Raw genomic sequence first — 21,730 nt, 5'->3', positions numbered from 1 at the left:
ACTTTGGATGTTACCTCTTCAGTAGCACCTGAGAGGCACTGGCAGGGAGAGAGACTTGGCCAGACCATGAGTTGTAGCTCTGAAGCAAACAGGGAAGTCCTTAGAGTCCCTGAACCCAGACTTGTCACTGTATTCAGTTGCTTCGGACGAGGATAGGGGTGTGGTTCCCTTTTCCTCTCCACACTGGCCCTCCTCTCCCATAGCACCAGGCCATCTGACCCTCCCACACCTTAGAAACTTCTAAAGACCTTCCCACCCCACAAAAATGATATTGTTAAACTACAATAAAGTTTTGTACATACTTACCTGGCAGATATATACTTAGCTATAGTCTCCGACGTTCCCGACAGAATTTCAAATCTCGCGGCACACGCGACAGGTAGGTCAGGTGGTCTACCTTACCCGCCGCTGGTGGCGGATGTACGAACCACTCCCGTTTGCTTGTCAGATTTTTCTCTTCTACCTGTCTCCTGAGGGGAGGCTGGGTGGGCCATTAACTCGTATAATAATCTGCCAGGTAAGTTATGTACAAAACTTCCTTGTTTTAGTTTAAACAATTATCATTTTTGTACATGAACTTCCCATGACAAGATATATACTTAGCTGATTGGCACCCTTGGTGGAGGGTAAGAGACAGCTAAATAATACAGGTAAGACGGAAACAACTAATGTTGTAGGATATAAAAACCTTGGGTTCTCACCTTTTCAGATGAAGACTTCATAGATACTGTTTCTGAGTCTGCATTGCCTGGAGAGCTACAGCTAGGACGTGACCTGATGCTGGAAAGACTCTCGGATCTACCACTGGGATATGTGATCCCCTATTGTGGTAGAATCCAAGTCGGATCCTGTTAGAGGGACCTTGTCCGCTTACCTAACAGATCCTTACCACTACCTCTGCAAGGAGCCAAAACCCACCAGACCACCTAACCAAAATACAAAGGGTTAATATTACGACAAAAAGAGGTGCCTCCTGCAACCTCTTTCAGACAACCAAAAAACACCAATATAAAATATAGGGTACATATAAAAAATTTACACAGGATAAGTTCAGCTCCCTGCCCCAGCACCGAATCCGCCGATACGAAAGGACCCAAGGCGAAGCATTTATCATACGTGATTTTTACATCACGAGGTAGGTATGGTTTGCGAAAAACCGATTGGCATCTCCAAAAAGTCGCCTCCATCAAGTTCCGCACAGACATATTTTTTCTGAATGCAAGCGAAGTTGCGATGGCTCTCACCTCGTGAGCTTTCACTTTCAGTAGTCTAAAATGTTCTTCTTACAGGCAACATGTGCCTCTGTAATAAGAGCATTCTTCGACATGGGCCGAGTGGGGTCCTTACGGAGCACCAAAGCACATCTTGATTAGCCTTAAGTTGTTCCTTCCTCTTAAGGAAATACTTCGTAATTCTCATAGGGTAAAGAGTTCTTTCAGGCTCTTCCCCTACTAGAAAAGATAAAACTACGAACTTCAAAGCTCCTGGGCCAAGGGCGTGATGGGTTTTCATTCTTTGCAAGGAAACTTGGAAGAAACGAACACACCATAGAATCTTCCTTAAACCCTACATTGCCCTCATAGCTTGGAGCTCACTCACTCTCTTAGCTGAAGCTAGGGCCAAAAGGAAGATAGCCTTCTTCGTCAGATCCTTGAAAGAGGCTAAGCCAGGAGGTTCGAATCTAGACGATCCAAGGAATTGTAGAACTACGTCTAGATTCCAGTTCGGTACTACATGAGGACGCTTAATGGTTTCAAATGATCTAATAAGATCATGCAGGTCCTTATCATCGGATATATTTAAGCCTCTATGCCGAAATACTGCCGCCAACATACTGCGGTATCCCTTAATAGTTGACACAACAAAATGACCATCTTCTTTGAGGAAAATAAGGAAATCCGCAATTTGGGTCACAGAGGTACTGGAAGAGGAAATGTTCTTCCTCTTGCACCAACGTCTGAAGACATCCCACTTTGACTGGTATACACGCAAGGTTGGAAGGTCTCTCGCTCTTACGATATGCTTTAGACAGCTGCTGCTGAAAAGCCTTTCGCTCTGACCAAACTTTGGACAGTCTGAAGCCAGTCAGACTGAGAGCGAGGAGATTTTTTGTGGTACCTGTCGAAGTGGGGTTGTCTGGAGTAGATCGCTCCTTAGCGGGAGCGATCTTGGAAGGTCCACCAACCATTCCGAGTACCTCTCTTGAACCATTCTTGGGCCGGCCAAAAGGGAGCGATTAAGGTCATTCTCGTTGAATCGGACTCTACGAACTTCTTGATGGTTAGCCCCAGGATCTTGAAGGGGGGAAACGCGTAGACGTCGAGTCCGCTCCAGTCTAGAAGAAGAAACATCTATTGCTAATGCCTCTGGATCCGATATCGGAGAGCAGTAAGGATCCAGCCTCTGTTCTTTGACGTGGCAAAGAGGTCTATGTGTGGCCTGCCCCATAACTTCCACAGGCTCTGGCATACATCCAGATGAAGGTTCCACTCTGTGGGAAGGACCATGATCTTTCCTGCTGAGGAGATCTGCTCTTTACATTCCTTTTTCTCCCTGCACGAACCTGGTGAGAAGCTTGATTCCTCTTTCTTCTGCCCACAGAAGAAGGTCTCTTGCTGTCTCGTACAGGGAGAAGGAATGCGTCCCCCCCTGTTTCCTGATATATGCCAGAGCTGTAGTGTTGTCCGCGTTGACCTGCACTACCGATCTTCTGACTTTGGGCTCGAAAGCCTTCAGAGCCAACAACACAGCCATCAACTCCTTTCTGTCTGTTGATGGGCCGAGGCTACCTGGGTCCCCCACCCAGGTACCTGACACTTCGCTGGTTCCCAGAGTTGCCCCCCACCCCGTGTCCGACGCGTCGGAGAACAACACCAGGTTGGGGGTCTGGGATTGAAGAGACAGTCCCTTCGCAAAGAGGTTGGGATCTGTCCACCATAAGAGATGTTCTTGACGTCCTGGATAACGACAGGGAGAACGTCAAATCCTGAGAACGACGACTCCAATTCTGATGAAGAAAGAATTGGAGCGGTCTCAGGTGCAACCTTCCTAGGGAAACGAATTGCTCCAGCGAGGAGAGCGTCCCCAGCAGACTCATCCACTCCCTCACTGTGCATACTTCTTTCCCTAAGAAGGTTTGTTACTCTCTCGAATCCTCGGGCTATCCTTTCCTGAGAGGGAAAAGCCCGAAAACTCAGAGAGTTCATCTGTATCCCGAGATACACACACTCTTGCTCGGGAATTAGTGACGACTTCTTGAAAGTTGACGAGAGTCCCAACGCCTTCGTCAATTCTAGTTACTTGTAAGTCCTTCAAACAACGATCTTCTGAATTGGCCCTTATTAGCCAATCGTCGAGGTACATGGATATCCTCCCCCCTTTCAAATGAAGCCATGAGCCACATTCCTCAAAATCCCCGTGAACACTTGAGGGGCCGTCGAGGAGGCCGAAACACAGAGCCCTGAACTGAAAAATTTTCCCCCCCATCATGAATCTGAGAAACTTCCTCGAGGAAGGATGGATCGGTACGTGGAAGAAAGCGTCCTGTAAATCCCAAGGAAACCATCCAGTCCCCTGGACGAAGTGCTGCCAGCACTGATGAAGGCGTTTCCATCATGAACTTCTTCTTTTCTACGAAGAAGTTCAGGGCGCTTACGTCCAACCACCGGTCTCCATCCCCCTGAGGACTTTCGGAACTAGGAAAAGGCGGTTGTAGAAGCCGATGAATGATGGTCTGTCACTAGTTCGATAGCCCCCTTCTCCATCATCTGATCTACTCTAGATGGAGAGCTTGATTCATGATGGGGCGGGAGTCTCTGTACCTGGCCGTCAGTTCCCTTGGGATGGTCGTCAAGGGAGGTCTTCGACGAAAGGGATGAGGTAACCTCTCCTTAAAATAGAAAGGGTCCAAGGATCCGCCCCTTTTTGGGCCCAGACTTCTGCAAACTCTAAGAGTCTGGCGCCCACCGTTGTTTGAAGGACTTGCAAGTTATTTGGGGACTTTAACAGACTTGGCGAAGTCTACCCCTTTCTTGAAGGTCTACGACCTCTAAACGTAGAGGGTTCTTGATGAAGATGCCCCTCGAAAGGGTTCTCGAACACTTGCCTTTTCCTTCTTAGCCTTGGTAGGGAAGGAAGGGCGAGGTTTTCTTGCCGACTGTGCCAAAAGGTCCTGGGTGGCTTTAGCCGAAAGTGATCTCGAAATGTCCTGCACTCGATGTTTAGGGAACAACTGAGCAGACAGAGGAGCAAACAGCAAAGAAGACCTCTGGGCATGGGAGACAGACTTCGTTAAGAAGGAACAATAAACAGACCTCTTCTTCACGATCCCGGCCCCATACAGGGAGGCGATTCACTCGCTCCGTCTCTTACCGACTTGTCCATACAAGACAAAACACACATGAGATCTTCTGGCGAAAATGACTCTGGCACTTCAATTTTCTTGGCTAGGACCCCCAACGACCAATCAAGGAAGTTAAATACTTCTAGCACTCTAAACATCTGCCTTTTAGCATGTGATCCAATTCATTCATTGCCCAAGTCGTCTTAGCAGAGTTAAGGGCAGTTCTCCTTGAATCTCCAGCACCGAAAAAATCCGATCAGCCGAAGACGGTAGACCCAATCCTAAGGACTCTCCTGTTTCGTACCAGAAACCAGCGCGTCCCTGATAACTTCGAACAGGAGGAAAGCGACATCGTTTTCCCCGCTTCTTCTTTGGAAGCCATCCAGGAACCAAAACTCCTCAGTGCCTTCTTCATTGAAAGAGTTGGCTTCATCCTAACACAAGAAGAACTCTTCGCCGTTGAAAAAAGTGAGTGAGGAGAAGGAGGAGCGCAGGAGTAAGGAAATCCCCAAAAACTTGCAAAAGTAGCTCTGTAAGCTTCTTGTAAGAAGACACACAGCAGAAGTGTTCGGTTCCTCATCCAAACCTTCTAGGACGTCTTGTCAAGGCGAGCGCGGAAGATCCTTAGGTGACGAAGGGATCCTAGTAGGAGTTGAGCGAGAGGTTGGAGAACGCCCTCTCTTAGAAGAGTTCACATCCACTGGAGAACGATGAGAAGATCTGGGTTGTCTACGATGAGACTCCCTCTTCGAGGTAGACGGAATCTCAGCCGAAGGAGAGGTAGGGCTCCTACTCCGAGAATCCTCGGAAACATCCACAGGGCGCTTACGATGGAGGCGCGAGCGCCTACTAGACTCTTTGCGCCTATCCTGAGGCGAGCGGCTGCCAGGAGAAGAGCGCCTATCGGGAGCAGAGCGCTTGCGCGGCTCTCCATACCTGTCCAGTTGCGTACGATCAACGGAAGTTCGACTGGAAAGGCGAAATGCGCCTACTAGGAGAAGGGCTGCTTGCGAGACTCTTGACGTCTAACAAGAGGGTAACATTCAGGAGAAGGGCGCTTCAAAGCTAACGAGCGCCTACCTGGAGAAGGGCGCTTCCGAGATTCCTGGTGCCTACCAAGAGACAAACGGTCAGGAGTAGTGCGCCTAGAAGCGGGAAGAGCGCCTACACGGAGAAGGGCGCTTGAAAGACTCTTGTTGTCTGCCCCGAGGAGAATAATCAGGAGTATGACGCCTTAAAAGAGATGAGCGCCTACTAGGAGATCGATGTGCAGTAGGCTCTTGGCGGCCTACCTTGCGGGGAGCGGCTAACAGCAGGCCATCTATCATGCACACGACTCCTACCAGACTCTTGACGCCTGTCAGGAGAGAATCACGATCCGACACTCGAGGAGAGTGACATTTGGAAGAAGAACGCCTACTTGTATAAGGGCGCCTTCTAGAATCTTGAGGCTGCTGAGGAGAAGTCTCACGCGGGAGTTGAAGAAATAGCGTGATGAGCAGGTGCAGTGCGCTTACCGGAAGCGGGAATCCAATCTGGAGAAAAAACTTCTTTCTCCATAGAGCGTCCTACCGATGTTTGGCGCCTTGAAGTCGAAGAGAGCCAGGAGAGCGAGGGGCGCTCACGGTGAGCCCCTACCTTCATACGAAACCTCCCCATATGAAGGAGAACACCTAAAAAAAAAAGAGGAGAACGATCCTCTGAAGAGCGGCGCCTAGATCTCTTGATCGGAAGAGAAACGTCCTTCCTACGTGATCTAACTGCTAGAGAGTCTGCTAGCGCCGTGATCTGAGCTTGAAGTCCCGCGAGTACTCTCGTAGGAGAATCTTGTTGTTCTTCCTCGGAAGCAGGCGCCGAACTGAGGAGCGCGGAGAAGAAGAACGAAGATGGGGAAAACAAAGCATTGTCTTAGGAGCTCCAATTCTCCTTGTAGCGATCCGAGGCAGCCTGGGAAGGAGCGTACTTCAGGATCTGCCGAGGGGACGCTGACGGTCGTTGTTCTCCCTAGCCCTCTTGCGGCTTTCGACTTTCCTACTCCACTGAACTGGGAGTCTGGAAGAGGTCTAGGCCTAGAGGCACTAAGGAGCCGGTCAGACGCACCCTCCACAACACTGGGGACACTGCACTGATCACTAACATCTCTCCTTACCTTCCAACTGACGAATCTTCTGATCCATAGAAAGAATCGTGGCTCTCAGAGCTGCCGCCTCCGAAGGCGAATCTTCGGCTTCAGTGCGGGGAGCAGGGGCTGCAACTTGGGAAGAAGGTTCTAATTCTACGTTAGTATTAGGATCCACATCCAACTCACTCATTCTAGATCTACTAGAACTTCTAGAGGAAGCCTTACGCACTCTATCAGTTCCAACTTCCTAACATAAGAAGAGAGAGCCTTATATTCTTCTTCATTCAATCCCTTACATTCACTACAAGGGTTAGCAAAAAGAACATTCATTCCCTCTGCATTTCATTGCCAAAACCGTGTGAGGGTCTACCGAAGCTTTCGGCAACCTCACCTTACATCCTTCATTCACGCAAACCCTAAACAAAACCGAAGTTTGAACTACTGAATCTAGGTCAGACATCGTTAAAGAAAATCAAAATCAAAATCAACCGGTCCACAATCAGCGTATGCCAAGCCAAACAAAGCGATACGTCACCAAAAGAAGTCCAAATTAACTCCAAGGCAAGCGAGAATCGAAAAAACTATCGAAAGAGGCGACAGTTGTTACGTGTTCCCGCGACAGAGAAAAATCTGACAAGCAAACGGGAGTGGTTCGTACATCCGCCACCCAGCGGCAGGTAAGGTAGACCACCTGACCTACCTGTTGCGTGTGCCCGCCTAGATTTGAAATTCTGTCGGGAACGTCGGAGATTATAGCTAAGTATATATCTGTCAGGGAAGTTCATGTACAAAACTCTTTCTCAGGCTGTTTGAGTGTAAGCAGTGTTACCAACATTTTCTTGAGGCTGTGCAGCATTGCCAACCATCAGAGGGTTGTTATTTTTCTCATATACAGGCAGTCCCCGGGTTACGACGGGGGTTCGTTCTTGAGACGCGTCGTAAGCCGAAAATCGTCGTGAGCCGGAACGACGCTTGGAAATATGTTTTAAACTAATAAAAAGTTTATAAAAACCTTACTTGTAATCTTTGGTTACACTACATGTTGTTTCCTGTAGTTTTATTACAACCTGGAGTTATTTTCATAAAAGAATGCTGGTTCTTGAAGGTAAAAACTATTGTAATCCTCTGGTGACACTACATTCTTGAAGTTTTATGTACAACCTGGAGTGATTTTGCCAAATCTTGAGGGCTACAAGAACAGCTGATTACTATTTACGTATCATATAGACTAATTAAAGTAAACGTATCTTTAAATAGGCTTATATATTAGTATCAACAAAAACATTTCCTGCTATGAGTCAGAGGCCGTTTAATGAAAACGAACACTTCTCTGTCCTATCTGTTCAGAAAATAAATGTTTTTACGTCAATCCCCGAGACGGTGACCATTGTTGCCAAGGCGTCTCTCTTCTCTCTCTCTCTGATCAAATTAGTACTGGATAATGTCTCTCTTTGGATACTTCGATTTTGCCAAATCTGAGGGCTACAAGAACAGTTGATTACTATTACGTATCATATAGACTAATTAAAGTAAACTTATCTTTAAATAGGCTTATATTATTAGTATCAACAAAACATTTACTGGCATGAGTCAGAGGCCGTTTAACGAAACGAACACTTCTTCTCGTCCTTAACTCGGAGCGTCGGAAGACACCTCTCTCTCTCTCTCTCTCTCTCTCTCTCTCTCTCTCCTCTCTCTCTCTCTCCTCTCTCTCTCTCTCTCTCTCTCTCTCTCCTCTCTCTCTCATTGTAATCTAACCAGAAACTTCGTTTTGTGTTATTATTACTGGAAACAAGCAATGATTTTTTCATTATTTGTGCTTTTGGACTGTTATATGTAAACTTTGCGCACCGCAAGCTAGTATGTATTCATTCGCTCGGAAACTAGTTCCGCATATGAGGCGGTCACTAAAAAACAAACAGGAAAAAAATACGACATAAAAAGTGTCGAAAAGGAAAAAATCATCATAAACCTCAAATTTTTGTTGTAATCTAACCAGAAACTTATTTATAATATACTGTGCTAAATATAAAGGATTTTTATCATAGTATGAGTTTTTTAAAAGCGTCGTTAACTCGGAGCGTCGGAAGCGTCAGCGTCGTAACCTCGGAACAAGCGTCGTAACCCAGGACGGATTTTTCCATTGAATATTTAAGAAAAAGCGTCGTAACCTCGGAACGTCGTAAGCGGAACCGTCGTAACCCGGGGACCGCCTGTATATGGGCTTTCTTCAGGGTGTCAGTAATGTCAAGTGTTGGATAATTATGATCCAGATAATTGAGGGATTGGTGTGCGAATACGTAATGTCAAGCTTAGGATGAGATGAAATTGGATAATCACAGGGTTACTGTAATACAAAAACAGTCAAAAGCAAAAAGGAAAAGACATCTGAACTCAACAGTGGCTGGAAGCAAAGTGGAGTGCAGACTGACAGCTAGGCAGGGTTTTTTCTTGTCCGTCATTAATATCTACTTTGTCAAGCCGTCTGCATGACTGATTGCATCAAGCACTCAGTGTGAATTCCTTATGTAAAGAACAAAGTTTTATATTTGTGTGGGAACAACCTAAGTGTTTGACAAACATTCCCCCTCCAATGCAACAGAAAAGATCTCTGTGCAGCGTTATAGTAAGGAAATGAATGGTAGAGTAATGTAAAGTTGTTTACTACAACTAAAAAGTATTCAAGTTAGAGGGTTTATTGCATACATTTAATTATTGACAACCTTACGAGAAGTATATTATACTCACTTGCCCTTCCATGCTGAATGCTTGGTAACAAGATAACACGCAACATCCTGGTTGTTAGTACCCATGATTCATAACAAAACTGAAAAGTAGAGAAAACTTTATTAATTACAGACTTCTATAATACAATTATAATTTGTTATACTTAATTCCTACATCAGGCAGGAGGAAGACAGTGTGAAACTAAAAATCTAAATGGATTGTTTAGTTTGAACTATCAATTGATCCATCAATTTTGGGTAATTCAAGCACCTGTTGTTTACCATTTAATTAAGAGGAGTCAGTATTTAAAAAATAGCAAATTTTTTACATAATTTATATTTTTTCCTAACATACAAACCTGAAGGCCTTTCCATAAAGATTTAACTTGCGGATGTGAGCTGGAATGGCTGTTTAACTTTCAGACAAAGTCGGCTGTTAACTTTCAGACAAAGTAGATAACTGAAAATTACTTTCAAGATTTGCTATTTATTCCTAAAATTAAATTGTATTTTTCCTAACTATAAAACCTGAGGTCCTTTACATAAGGAATTACTTTCTGGTAGGCGGGTAGGCCAGCCTGCCCGGATGTAAACACTCCACTTTGCCTTTCGGCCCAGGTTCGGATTGAGGGGTGGCATGAGGTGGGCATATATGTAAAGGATCTCATATTTGTATAGTTAGGAAAAATACAATTTACTTCCAAAAACTGTGATTTGTTCCTACATGATATACAAAGCATTGGTCCTTTACATAAGAAAGACTCACTGATTGATGGGAGGAATATGAGTGAGCCTCTAGAACTGACTGGAGTTCTACACACCTAGGCTACTCCTCCTGGTTGTAAGAGTGAGGAGGAGTGCCCTGCCTCTGACAACTTGATTGGAGTATAGGAGCTGCATGATCAAGAGTCAGACTTCTGGGCCTTTCTGAAATGAGTGAGGAATCATAACACGTCCAAAAATGGGCTCTGAAGAATATTAGAGTCGGAGGCATTAATGCAAAGTTCTGGGAAGGGTTTCCATTATTGCCAGTCTCCTTCCTATGTGTAAGCTTACAGCATCAATCGCCCGACCAGCCAGTGTAAGTTCGAGTCCTATCCTCAACCCAAAGGATGAGGAGTGGAAGGACGAGGTGGGGAAGGTGGAGAGGCCAGTCACTCTTGCATCCTTCTTACCTCTAGAACTGCACACCATAGGTGAGATGCAACTTCTCCTCTTGAAGGAGCCAGGTAAGCAAACACAACCTGCAAGCATCCACCACCAGTCCAAGGAAACGAGGTTCCAAGGACCTGTGGGCAGGCCTGAAGGGAAAGATAAATATGGTGGCAATGAAACCTTATCTATCTTCCTGTCCGACATATTCTTCGGAGTGATGACAAGTACCCATCCACTGGACTATCCAACTGCAGAGAAGTCTCTCACGGTCTCGTAATATTCGGAGAAAGACGTGTCATCGCACGCTTCTGCAATGGCAGTCAGCAGCGGATAAAGACACCGACACTCCATGGTGGGTGTCGATCCTTATGGTTACAGCAACCCGCCAATAGGACAAGTAATGACTGATCTGTATCAACCAATACAAAGTCGACAGCATAGCTCATGACGATCCCGGACGCTTCAACAGTTGCCAACTGACTGCGCTCAGTGTGAGGCGAGTAGTCATGCATCCGAGACGTAGTCACATGACACTCCCCCCCCCCCCGCCTTTTGAAGGGTAATGCCAAGAAAACCATACAAAATCGTCTATCTTGTTCGCCACCGATGTTAGGAGACGAGATGATGATTCTCTCAAGGTATGCGCCCATCAGACGATAGTCAATTGCCTTCTAGAGACCAAGGTCCCTGATGGCAATACAGAAGTTCTCAAAGTAGTTGAATCTCAACTAAGGAGAAACAATACTACTATATGCTAGTGAAAGACTAAGGTGAATGCAGACCTACGTCTGCACAGATGAATCGAGAGAAGTAAACTCTCAAGATTCTGAACGTAGAAAAAGTGCTGTCGATGACACCAACCAGTGAAGACGGCTTTAATCACTGTTGTTTTACAGAGGACTGAAAACGCTAAACCGCTATTTCATTGCTGTTCGGTGAGAAGTCGGAGTTTGCAATGAAAGCGGAGCGTCTTTCACTAATGAAAGCACAAGGATTGTACTGCCTGAAGAACAGCTTCTCATAGGCTGGATCACAGAGGACATTTCTATTTACTTTGGAAGCAGAGCTGGCAGGGCGGGGAACAGGCGAAGTCTTCCATTATTCATCTACAATTCTGGGTGAACAAAGAATAATTGCACACCTATGAATTACCAGATGTATTTTAGAAGACAAACTCAGATTGTCTGAAAAAATCACAGCGAGAGCGATCACTGGCAAGGCGCGAGTTACCCGAGCGACTCGTTCCTTTCTTTCATTCCACCCCGTGCCAGAGTCACGACGGTGAGTGGACTCGACGTCAACGACTCTGGATGCATGCGAATCCAAAGATTACATGCACTCAGGGACTCACGAACGAGCGCCTGACACGGAACTAGTCTTAGGGGAAGAACCTCTAGGAATAGCAGCAGAAGTGCGAACCAAAGTTTGCGCTTCTACGGCTCCCGACACGCTAGACCCTGGGGACAGCGTGACGGTTCCTGTTCCTGAAGGAACGGGAGAGCCAGCAGAAGACCCGACCGCCTCCTCAGTGAGGAGACAGACCCTTAGAAGTCCTGTGACGAGACTTCTTGGGGGGGGGGAGATAACCTTCTCCTTCTACGGCAAAGAGCCTTAGGAGTCGAAGGGGTGGAGACTGTTGAAAATAATATAATCTCGAAGAGGAGGATGACGACACTTGACGAGCTCTCTTCCTCTTCTATTCCTCCAAATTCTGCCAGACTTCTACCATCAGGAGTAGATAAATATCACAGGGCAGTGGCAAAAGCTATGTCCAGTGACGTAACTCCAGGGTAGTAGTGGTAAATGAATATGATTACCAGCAGGGGATCAGTACACACACTCGAGGATCAGTATCACAACATGCTACGAGTCACAGGTACAATTCCATGGTCAGGATAACAAATACAAAGAGCTATCCAACCAATACTGCTGTAAACACAATCATCACTGTTAGCCTGTAAAAAAAGAAAAATGATTTAAAGTAATAAGGATATGTACTCCTCTCCCATCCAAGGGCACTGCCCTCCGAAGTGAGAGGAGATCCCCCAAACACCAGCACTACACGCCCCCTCTTCTACCTTCATTCAATAGTAAGTGAAAGGATGAAGGAGAAGAGAAAATTACATAAAAAAAAAAAAAACAAAGGACAAACCGCTGAAGTTCCCCTCAGTAATTCCCAAGGTGTAACGCGTTAAATTTCGGATAAATAAACATGTCCGTGTTTACAGGCTCAATATCATCTACGTTTCAATACAATGTTCTCATCCCTCACGTTAAATACATATCTTGTCCTCACGTTAAAGGGCAAAAGAATGTAAATAATAAAGATGGGCATACCTTTGCTGCTGACTCTAACACAAAGTGGAAAGGCGGCTATAAAGGCTATCACAAAAAGTGGGTTTGTATATTAATTGAATTTAATATTAATATCAAACACCGTACGTATATACATATTTATTTAAAAAACAAAAATAAACCAGAAAGATCCCACCAGAAAAATGATCAACGACCAGTCAGCAAGAGCTCACAAACATACGTCTTCATCGGAAGACGGCCGAAAGCAAAGTGGAGTGTTTACATCCGGGCAGGCTGGCCTAGCCACCTGCCACACGGTAGTTACTGCCTAACCACCTGGTTCAAGAATTTAACGGCCATAATTCCAGCTACGCTGAAATTAATTCCTTATGTAAAGGACTGCAGGTTTGTATATCGGGTAGGAACAACTTGGTTTTTAGCACGAACCGGCTCAAACCACTCACGTCCAACACAGGTCTCCAGCTCCGATGCTTTGGGAACCACAAACAGCCTGTTGTAAAAGCCCTTCGATGAGTCGTGGACTTCCTCGATAACTTCCTTGCAAGCCAAGATTACTTCTTTCTCGAGAGCCAAGAACTTTTCCGAGCCTACGGAGTATGCTGTCAATCTGATGGAACCTTGGCTAAGGAAGGCCTTTCCACAAAAGGGATGGTGTAGCCCAGGCGTAAGACTTCCATCACCCAAGCTTCTGCATCACTGCTTTCCCTTTCCTCCCAAAACTGGTGCAACCTGGCGCCTATTGGTGTGCGAAGGGAAGGAATATAATTTTCTCTCGGTCTTGACAGCTGACCTAGAAGAGGATTTGGCGGGAGGTTGAAGGTTTGAACGTGGTCTCGTGAATGGATGCGACTTTCCCCCTCGAAAAGGCTGCTTCTGCAACGGAGACTTGAAGGAAGGAGGAACCACAGACGCAACGGGCTTAGGCCATTTCATGGATTGCCCCAGTAAATCTGTCGTCGACTTCTTCTCTAGATCCGACAGAATATTCTGAACTGTCTCTTGTAAAAACAAATGAGACTTGTCTAGAGGAGCAAAAAGAAGGGCTGACTTCTGCACAGTGGTTGACTCCTTTGGTGGTCAGGAGGTACCACAGCTCACGTTTCTTCACATGGCCATCGCGAACAAGGAAGCTACTTCATCCGCTCCATCCCTGATGGCCTTGTCAGAGCAGGAAAGCAACCCGAGCCAGTCCTCTCGCAGATCCTCGGAAAGAGAGGGGCAGTTTTCAAGCTTCCCTGCTTAAGCTCCTATCGACCAGTCCAAGAAACGAAGATCTCGATGACCTTAAATTGGTTACAAACCATGTGGTACATTACGGACGAAGCAAAGAACGTCTTCGCCTCCATCAAAGCCGCTCTCCTATTAGTGTCAACTAAGGCAGAGCAGTCTCCCTGGGAGGAGGCAGAGACTTCCAGAGAAGGCGCTTCTCCCGCGATGTATAAGTGATACCTCTTGTTAATAAGCAAGGAAGGAGAGAAGGCAAAAGAAGCCTTACCATGGTCTCTCTTGGTTGCTAACCAAATCTATCCACCGACCATAAGGCCTTCTAGACCGCAGAGGAAAGGACTAGCTTGGGCAGCAGTTCTTCTGGTTGCTTCTTCTTTTTCATCATGAAGATCTACGGAGGAGACGAAGGGGTGGCCAGAGAAAACCACTCGTGAAAATAGTCCAAGGGGAACCTCATTAATGATGCATAAGCAGTCGGAGACTGCGTCGAAACTTGACCCAACTCATCTGTTACTACAAACTGCTTGTGCCCTTGCTCGTACTCTTCATTCTGCTCGAGCTCTAATGTGTAATGCTCAAGAACTCCGGCAGAGCAGGCGATATGGTCGCTTCCTCTTCTCTCACAGGTGGTTTCTTCCCTTTAAAAAAGGACAACATCTCCTCAAAGTGTTGTCGAAACGGAGCCAACACTTGGTCTTCTTGGGAAATCAACACGCGATTTGGCTGGGAATGAACCGATGAAGCAGGCTCTCGTCTTGCTTCAGGCAAAGAGCCGCGAACAGAAGTCGAAGAATCCAGCTTCGACTGACGAGCAGGTATATGGCTGACAGGTACCCGCACCTGCCGACTCTCAGTCGAGTCCGCTGAGTAGCGAGTCAAATCTTGTCCCTCGTACAACTGATACGCATGACTGCAAGATGGGCACGAACTGGAAGGCGTATCCTTCGACCTCTTGACAGGGAGAGGGGAGATGTCAGCAGTCAATGGTCTCTTGAGGGGGCAAGAAGCCCATGAACTACGCCAGCGTCTCACACGAGGAGACGGGGACTCACTCAAGTCCGACAACTCTGCACCAAATGAAACACCTTTCCAACAGCGCTCAGTCGAAACCTCACTCGACACTTCAGGTTTGACAGAGGGAGCAACTGTCTGTGGGCAAACGCCACCCCCCAACCAAGTCCTCCCTTAGACCTTCGGTATGTCTCCTCCCCGAGGTGGGGGAGTGGGACAATGACCTTTGTCTAGGAGAACTGGAGGAACGGACAGCCACCCCCTCAGGAAACACTTCATTGCACTTTGCACTGACTCACTTTTCTCCATGAACCCCTTCATGGAGGTACCTAACTCCATAACAGTATTAGCCAAAATTCCAAATCTCCTCTCAAACCTTGATTCGAGGCTGGCGATGGTGTTGGAAACTGCAACATGGGAAGCTGATACAGAAGTTGGAAGACAGGGGGTCAGAGGACTGAGTATAGGAGAAAGATGACCTCTTAAGGGAGAAGCAGGAGTAGCGATCTCCGCTAACACAGGGGTAGAAGGCAGAGTTACAGAAACCTTACTATCTGCCCTAATTGCTGCTTTTCTCTTCCTATCTTGTAAAACTTTCTTAATAAGAGAAATAAAAAGTTTCCACTGCTCATCGTCCCACTCCTGACAAACAGAACATACCTCAGTTCTTTAGAAAACTCTTTCCCCCGATATGAGGGCCTCAGAACCAGAGAGTCGTATATGCCACTTTTTAAAAAATGAGTAAATTGGCCTCAAAGTTTATCATTCATTACTCTGCTTCTAAGAAAGATATCGATTTAAACTTAGTTTCATATGAAAGCTATACTCTTTATAAGTTTTTTGTGAAAATTTGAAAAAAATTGTTGGGTGCGCTTGCACGCTAGCATTCAAAATGTCTGCCAAACTCCCATTTTTTTTTAATATTTGAGTCATAACAAGCACTTAAACCATAATTGAATGTGTTAAACGATAATAAAGTGTTATCATATTGTTGTAAAAGATGATGATATTAATAAGAGTAATAGTAATAATACTGGTAATAATAATGATAATAATACTATTAATAATATTATTGATAAGTAATAATAGTGTGCTGAAAAGACGATACATTTTGTGATAAGAAACCGAGTATTGCTAATGATAATAATGATAATAATAATAGTAATAATAATAACAATGGGCATAATAATAATAATAATAATAATATGATAATGATGATAATAATAGTAATAATAATAATGATGCTGTAGTACAAAAATTAATATCAGTACTAATAATGACACTGATGATGATAACCTTTCATCATCATAATACATCGATACTTATAATCAATCACAAGAAAATACTATAATAGAATAGTAATACTATTGTCATAATAATAATGATAATAATAATAATAATAATAATAATGATAATAATAATAATGATAGAAATAATAATATTATGATGGTTGTAATAATGATGTTGACGATGATAACCTTGAATCACCATGATGTTGAACCATCAATAATACACAATAATAATATTATCATAATAATTTTTTTTATACTACTACTACTACTACTAGGGCCCCCATCCTTTAATAGAAGCTGCAATGTGAAGGGGACTTAACTCGATCAGATTGCAGACTGTTAGCTCCAAACATCGCTACCAGCTGTGACCCTCATCCACTGCTACTACTACTACTACTACTACTACTAGTACTACGACTATTATTACTGCCAGAGGAAGACATAATGTACTCAAATAAAGAGTAATTTAGACAAAATAACAGCACAACACAACGGATAATCGTAATCTCCCGCTATGATCACTGAAGTGAGATGTAAACATTGGCGGGAGATTGTAAGCTGCGCGGTGATTGGTCGATGCTTACACGCGCCTTATGGGGAAAAACGCTCATTGGCCTAGAATTCGCTACCCGCGAAGTGACGAGCGCTCTCATTGGCTTAATCAGCGCTAGTGATATGCGTCGATCTGGTCCTCATGAAGCATCCGAGCGGCTGCCAGCACCGCTCGAAGTCATGTTCTTTCCTGTAGCTAAAATCGATAATTCCGACTGTCCCAGTAGGAATTTCGACCGTATGTAAATGGTGGAATGGCCTAGAAATGCCTCAAATACACAGAGAAAAGGTTGCCAAATCTACCAGTATGCATAACTCCAAATCCGTGGAAGTGGCATATACGACTTTCTGGTTCTGGGGCCCTCATATTTAGTACACTTGGAGTGAGGGTCATAAACTTCCTTAACTAATTCTAGTTTTGCAGCCCTCTGTGCAAAACCTCACTCCCAATGAACTAGAATCTGACATAATCTAGAAATCAGGCAGCAACAAATCTCAAAAGAGTAACTAAATTAAGCTAGATCCTTGAAAACATACAGAAACCCTTGTATGTCACCAATAATCCATGAAGAGGCGAACAACCCTCCAAAGGTGACGAAGAAAGCCCGCAGAGCTACCGATGTTACTCGGGAGCTGGCAGAAATCCAACTGAAGAGGTGTGTTGACGTCATACCCGTTTACCGAAGGTGGGCGGTAACTAGTTACCTGCACTAATGATGGCAGCGCCACTGGGAAATTTGAAAGTTAAGTCTGCCGGGCGTAGGAATCCTACAGCTGAATAATTGCTTGATAAGACTGAATAAAAATACGTACTAATAAATATGTTGGCATACCTTTGCTGCCGACCATTAACACAAGGTGGATTTGCATATTAATTATTAAATTCAATTAACTATTAATATCAAAACAGTGTACACATATTTATTTAAAAAATAGAAAATTAAAGATCCCACTGGGAAAATGATTAACAGCTAGTCAGTAAAAGCTCACAAAAATACGTCTTCATCGGAAGATGGCCGAATGCAAAGTGGGGTGCTTAAATCCGGGCAGGCAGGCCTACCAGACAGTAGTTACTGCCTAAGAATTTAACGGCCATAATTCCAGCCTACACAAAGTAATTCCTTATGTAAAGGACTGAGAGTTTGTATATTGTGTAGGAACAAAGCTGAGTCTTCCCCCAGGACGATGGCCCTGGAGGAAGCAGCGACCTTAGACACTGTGAAGTCCACAGGTCTAACTAGGATACTGACTGGAGAGCTGCCATGGTGGTAGCTTCCAACATAGCCGCCTCCTACTGAGAAAGAGAAATACAGTGGATCCCTCGTATTCACGTTCTCCGGATTCTCAGACTCACACATTCGCGGATTTCTCTCTGGAACATTTCCCCACATTATTCATGGAAAATTCACCTATTCACAGTATTTTTCTATGAGAAATATCCAAATTTTCCTGGGTTTTTTTTATCAATTTCATCATAAAATGCACTTTTTGAGATAAAACTATTAAAAAAAACCAGGTATAACCATTATGTGTGAGTTTTTCTTGAGTTTTAACTAACAAAATAAGAGGTTTTAAGCATTTTTATAAGGGTTCAAACTATTCACAAGTTCTAACTATTCACGGGGGGGTCTCGTACGCATCCCCTGCGAATATGGGGGACCACTATACTCTCGCTTGTCAGGTGCTGAAGCAACAGACCCGGACTGAGGCAAACCAGGTCTGAGTCCACCTGCTTGGTTGACAGAGGCCTTTCCAAGGACGTGTAAAAGCGCCTCTGGCGAGGTAGAGGAGGAGGAAGCAGTCTCTTTGATCGGCTGGACCTAAGTGAATTCTCTTGTCTTGATACAAGATTATTCACCTGGTCCAACACTCTGTCAGCCAAGGCTGACCACGGAAGTCTCGTTGAAGCCCTGGGTTCCCTCATGGGTCCCCATAAAGATTCAGGGCAGGTGGGGCAATCTCCTGCAGAGGAGGTTGCAGCTGCTTCTCTAAGATCGTTGTGCTGACATATCAGTGCAACAATCTCTGCAAAGGTTCTCTGTATCTCAGGGGTGTCTGAGTCTCTTGGCAAAGGACCATCTAGTGCTTCCAGAGATCGTTCCTCCTTATCTACTTCCTCATGAGGGAGAACCTTGCCAGACCTCCTGGACCTGGAACCATCCTCGACAACTTGAGAGTAGTACGTTCGATGGGATCCTAAAACCTCAGGGACATAGGCTGCCGATGCTAAATCCCATGGAGAGGATTCTACAGGATTCCTACTACGTATTCGCTTCGCCCCTCCCGGTGTAGCCCGAGGAAGCAGAAGGAATAGGAGAGATGGATTGGATAATCTCACCTCTCCTAGCAGCACTGCTGCCAGGGGGAGTGAGCCGCACCCCTGCACCAACCCGTGGTGGTGACAAGGCGTAGGTCTAAGAGTGTGTGATCGCATGGACGAGATGCTTTTCCGAAGAGAATGCATCAGTTCTCCCTGCACTGGTAGCAGAACTGGTAGCAGTGCTGCTGGTAGCATGACTGGTAGCAGCGCTACTGCTAGCAATGACGCAGCTCCCTGCCTGGCAAGACCGAGAATTGTCCTCACGATGCACCCCACCACTCTTTGAGGCCGATGCCTCTAGCGAAGAGGTCTATACATGAGACCTCCTCTTAGTCTCTCCTGATTCCTTATCCCGAGGGACAGGGACAGGTCCAGGGACAGGAGCAGATCCGGGGACAGGAACAGGTACGGGGACAGGAACAGGTACGGGGACAAGAGCAGGTACGGGGACAGGAACAGGTCCGGGGACAGGAGCAGGTCTGGGGACAGGAGCAGATCCGGGGCCAGGAGCAGGTCTGGGGACAGGAGCAGTTGGCAAAATAGGCAGGCATTGTCGCAGGAATAAGGCCAGGTTCTGGTGCATGGTAAGCAGCAGGCATGATCACAGGTATGGCTGGTGCTGGTATCCCTGTTATAGCCATAGATGACAAGGGAGGAGCAGGAAACCTGGACACTGCCAATGGTGGTATCCCAAAACCAGGAGGGGGAGGCATTGAAGGCATTGGTAGACTGGTCGACGTCATATGGTGTTGTGCCCCAACCAATATTCAAGACGACACACTTGTGGAGTTGTGTGACCACACCAGGTGTGGTGGTGCGTAGTAGCTGGGCTAGGTTATGGTATCAGTTGTAATAGTGATTACAGTGTGGGTAGCAGCACTGCTGGATGCACAGTTGAGACGAGCCAGCAGCACTTCTACCAAAGGAGCGCCCACGAGTCCTAGGGAAGCCCATGCCTGGCCTAGTCCCTGACACCTCACCTGCAGAAGCAAAAGTCAGGTTAGGGAGTCCCTCCTCGCTCCAAAGGGGAACCTTCAAAGCGAGCAGAGACCCTGAGAGGAGCATTACCTCGGTCCGAAGCCACAGGCAGCCTTCTTCTTCCCCCTTCAACTCGTCAGAGGAGGAAGTGGAAAGAGAGGCCTCCCCCGAAGGGGTGGCAGAGAGTACAGGACAGTTGCCAGGAGAGAGGTATGAGGAAGAAGGGTTTGCAATATTAGGGGAGTGGTTGGGGGTGAATTACTCCCTACCACAGGTTTAGGTTTTCTTGCATACATCCTCCTCCCTACAAACTTCCCCAATGAGCAGCAGACTACAGGGAACACTCCGTACACATGATATCTCCATCACAAAGGAGTGAGGATCTACCTCGAACAAGGTGCAGATCTTTCTGCACTTCTTGCTGTCGACCCTGGGGCAGCGCCTGCTGGGGTCAGAGGGCAACAAAGGCTGCAGATCTAGGGTTTACGGGGAATTCATTATGACACAAGCAATCCACAAATATTCAAAGAAAAAGGAATAATCCCACAGGGATAGAAGATGATGATGAAAATAACAAACAACAGTCGGGCAGAGTGGTGAAGAATGCGTCCTTCCATGATGATGGCTGAAAGCAAATTGGAATGTTTACGTCCGGTCGGAGAGACTACCAACGACCGGACCAGTGGTTAACTACCAAACCACCTTGCTTGAAGAATTCAGCGGCTGTGTACAGGCTACGCCTTAAGTAATACCTATCGTAAAGGACCAACAATTTGTATATTGTGTAGGAACAAATATGATATTGTTATTGTACAATAAAGTTTCATACATACTTACCTGGCAGATATATACTTAGCTATAGACTCCGTCGTCCCCGACAGAAATTCAAATTTCGCGGCACACACTACAGGTAGGTAAGGGGTCCTACCGCCTGCCGCTGGGTGGCAGGAATAGGAACCATTACCATTCTTGAGCCAGATTTTCTCTCCCACCTGTCTCCTGAGGGGAGGCTGGTGGGCCATACAATCGTATATATCTGCCAGGTAATATGTATGAAACTTTATTGTACAATAACAATATCATTTTCATACATTCAACTTCCCTGTCAGATATATACTTAGCTGATTGGCACCTTTGGCGGAGGGTAAGAGACAGCTAATTACTGACTGGACAGGTAAACAACATATGTTGTAGGTAATAAAAGTTAATTAACAATACCCTGGTTCCTAGCTGTTTAGGCGGAAGATTTCGTAGCTTATGCTTAGAAGTCTGCTCCGCCTCAAAAGCTTCAGCGAGGGTGTGCCCTATGGCTGAGAACTCTTGAAAGGACTGTCAATGGGGTCTTATCCACTTACTCGACAGAAACTGATGGCAATTGTCACTGGGGTCCTATCCACTTACATGACAATATACCTATGCCTATTGGCATACAAAGAGTACAACACTGATCCCGATCACCCGATCCTAACCATGGATTAGTATTTATGATTGAAAGGCGTTATCCCCAAACACCTTTCAAAAAACCAAAAACTCGACACCAAATTATTATTTTAAAATCACACTATATAAAATATAAGGATAAAAAACAAATTTAAGGATCAGTCTTCTCTCCTTTCCCCAGCACTGTATCCGCTGATACATAAGGTCCGAGAGAGAAGCATTTCTCGTATATTACTCTCACATCTTTTA

At 45.6% G+C, this 21,730-nt stretch overlaps 1 protein-coding gene across 3 annotated transcripts in view; it reads right to left on the bottom strand.

Annotated features, from left to right (window-relative positions):
• LOC135205298 (dnaJ homolog subfamily C member 13-like) overlaps positions 1-21,730 on the bottom strand; it is a 683,293-nt gene that overhangs the window by 622,858 nt on the left and 38,705 nt on the right. For all 3 annotated transcript variants that reach the window (XM_064235698.1, XM_064235699.1, XM_064235700.1), the window contains exon 2: positions 9,213-9,291. The gene's annotated coding sequence lies outside the window, so the exon portion shown is untranslated. The remainder of the gene's footprint in view (positions 1-9,212; positions 9,292-21,730) is intronic.

Source organism: Macrobrachium nipponense, chromosome 49, assembly GCF_015104395.2.
Source record: "Macrobrachium nipponense isolate FS-2020 chromosome 49, ASM1510439v2, whole genome shotgun sequence".
NCBI lineage: Eukaryota > Metazoa > Arthropoda > Malacostraca > Decapoda > Palaemonidae > Macrobrachium > Macrobrachium nipponense.
This window is presented reverse-complemented; position numbering and strand designations above follow the sequence as displayed.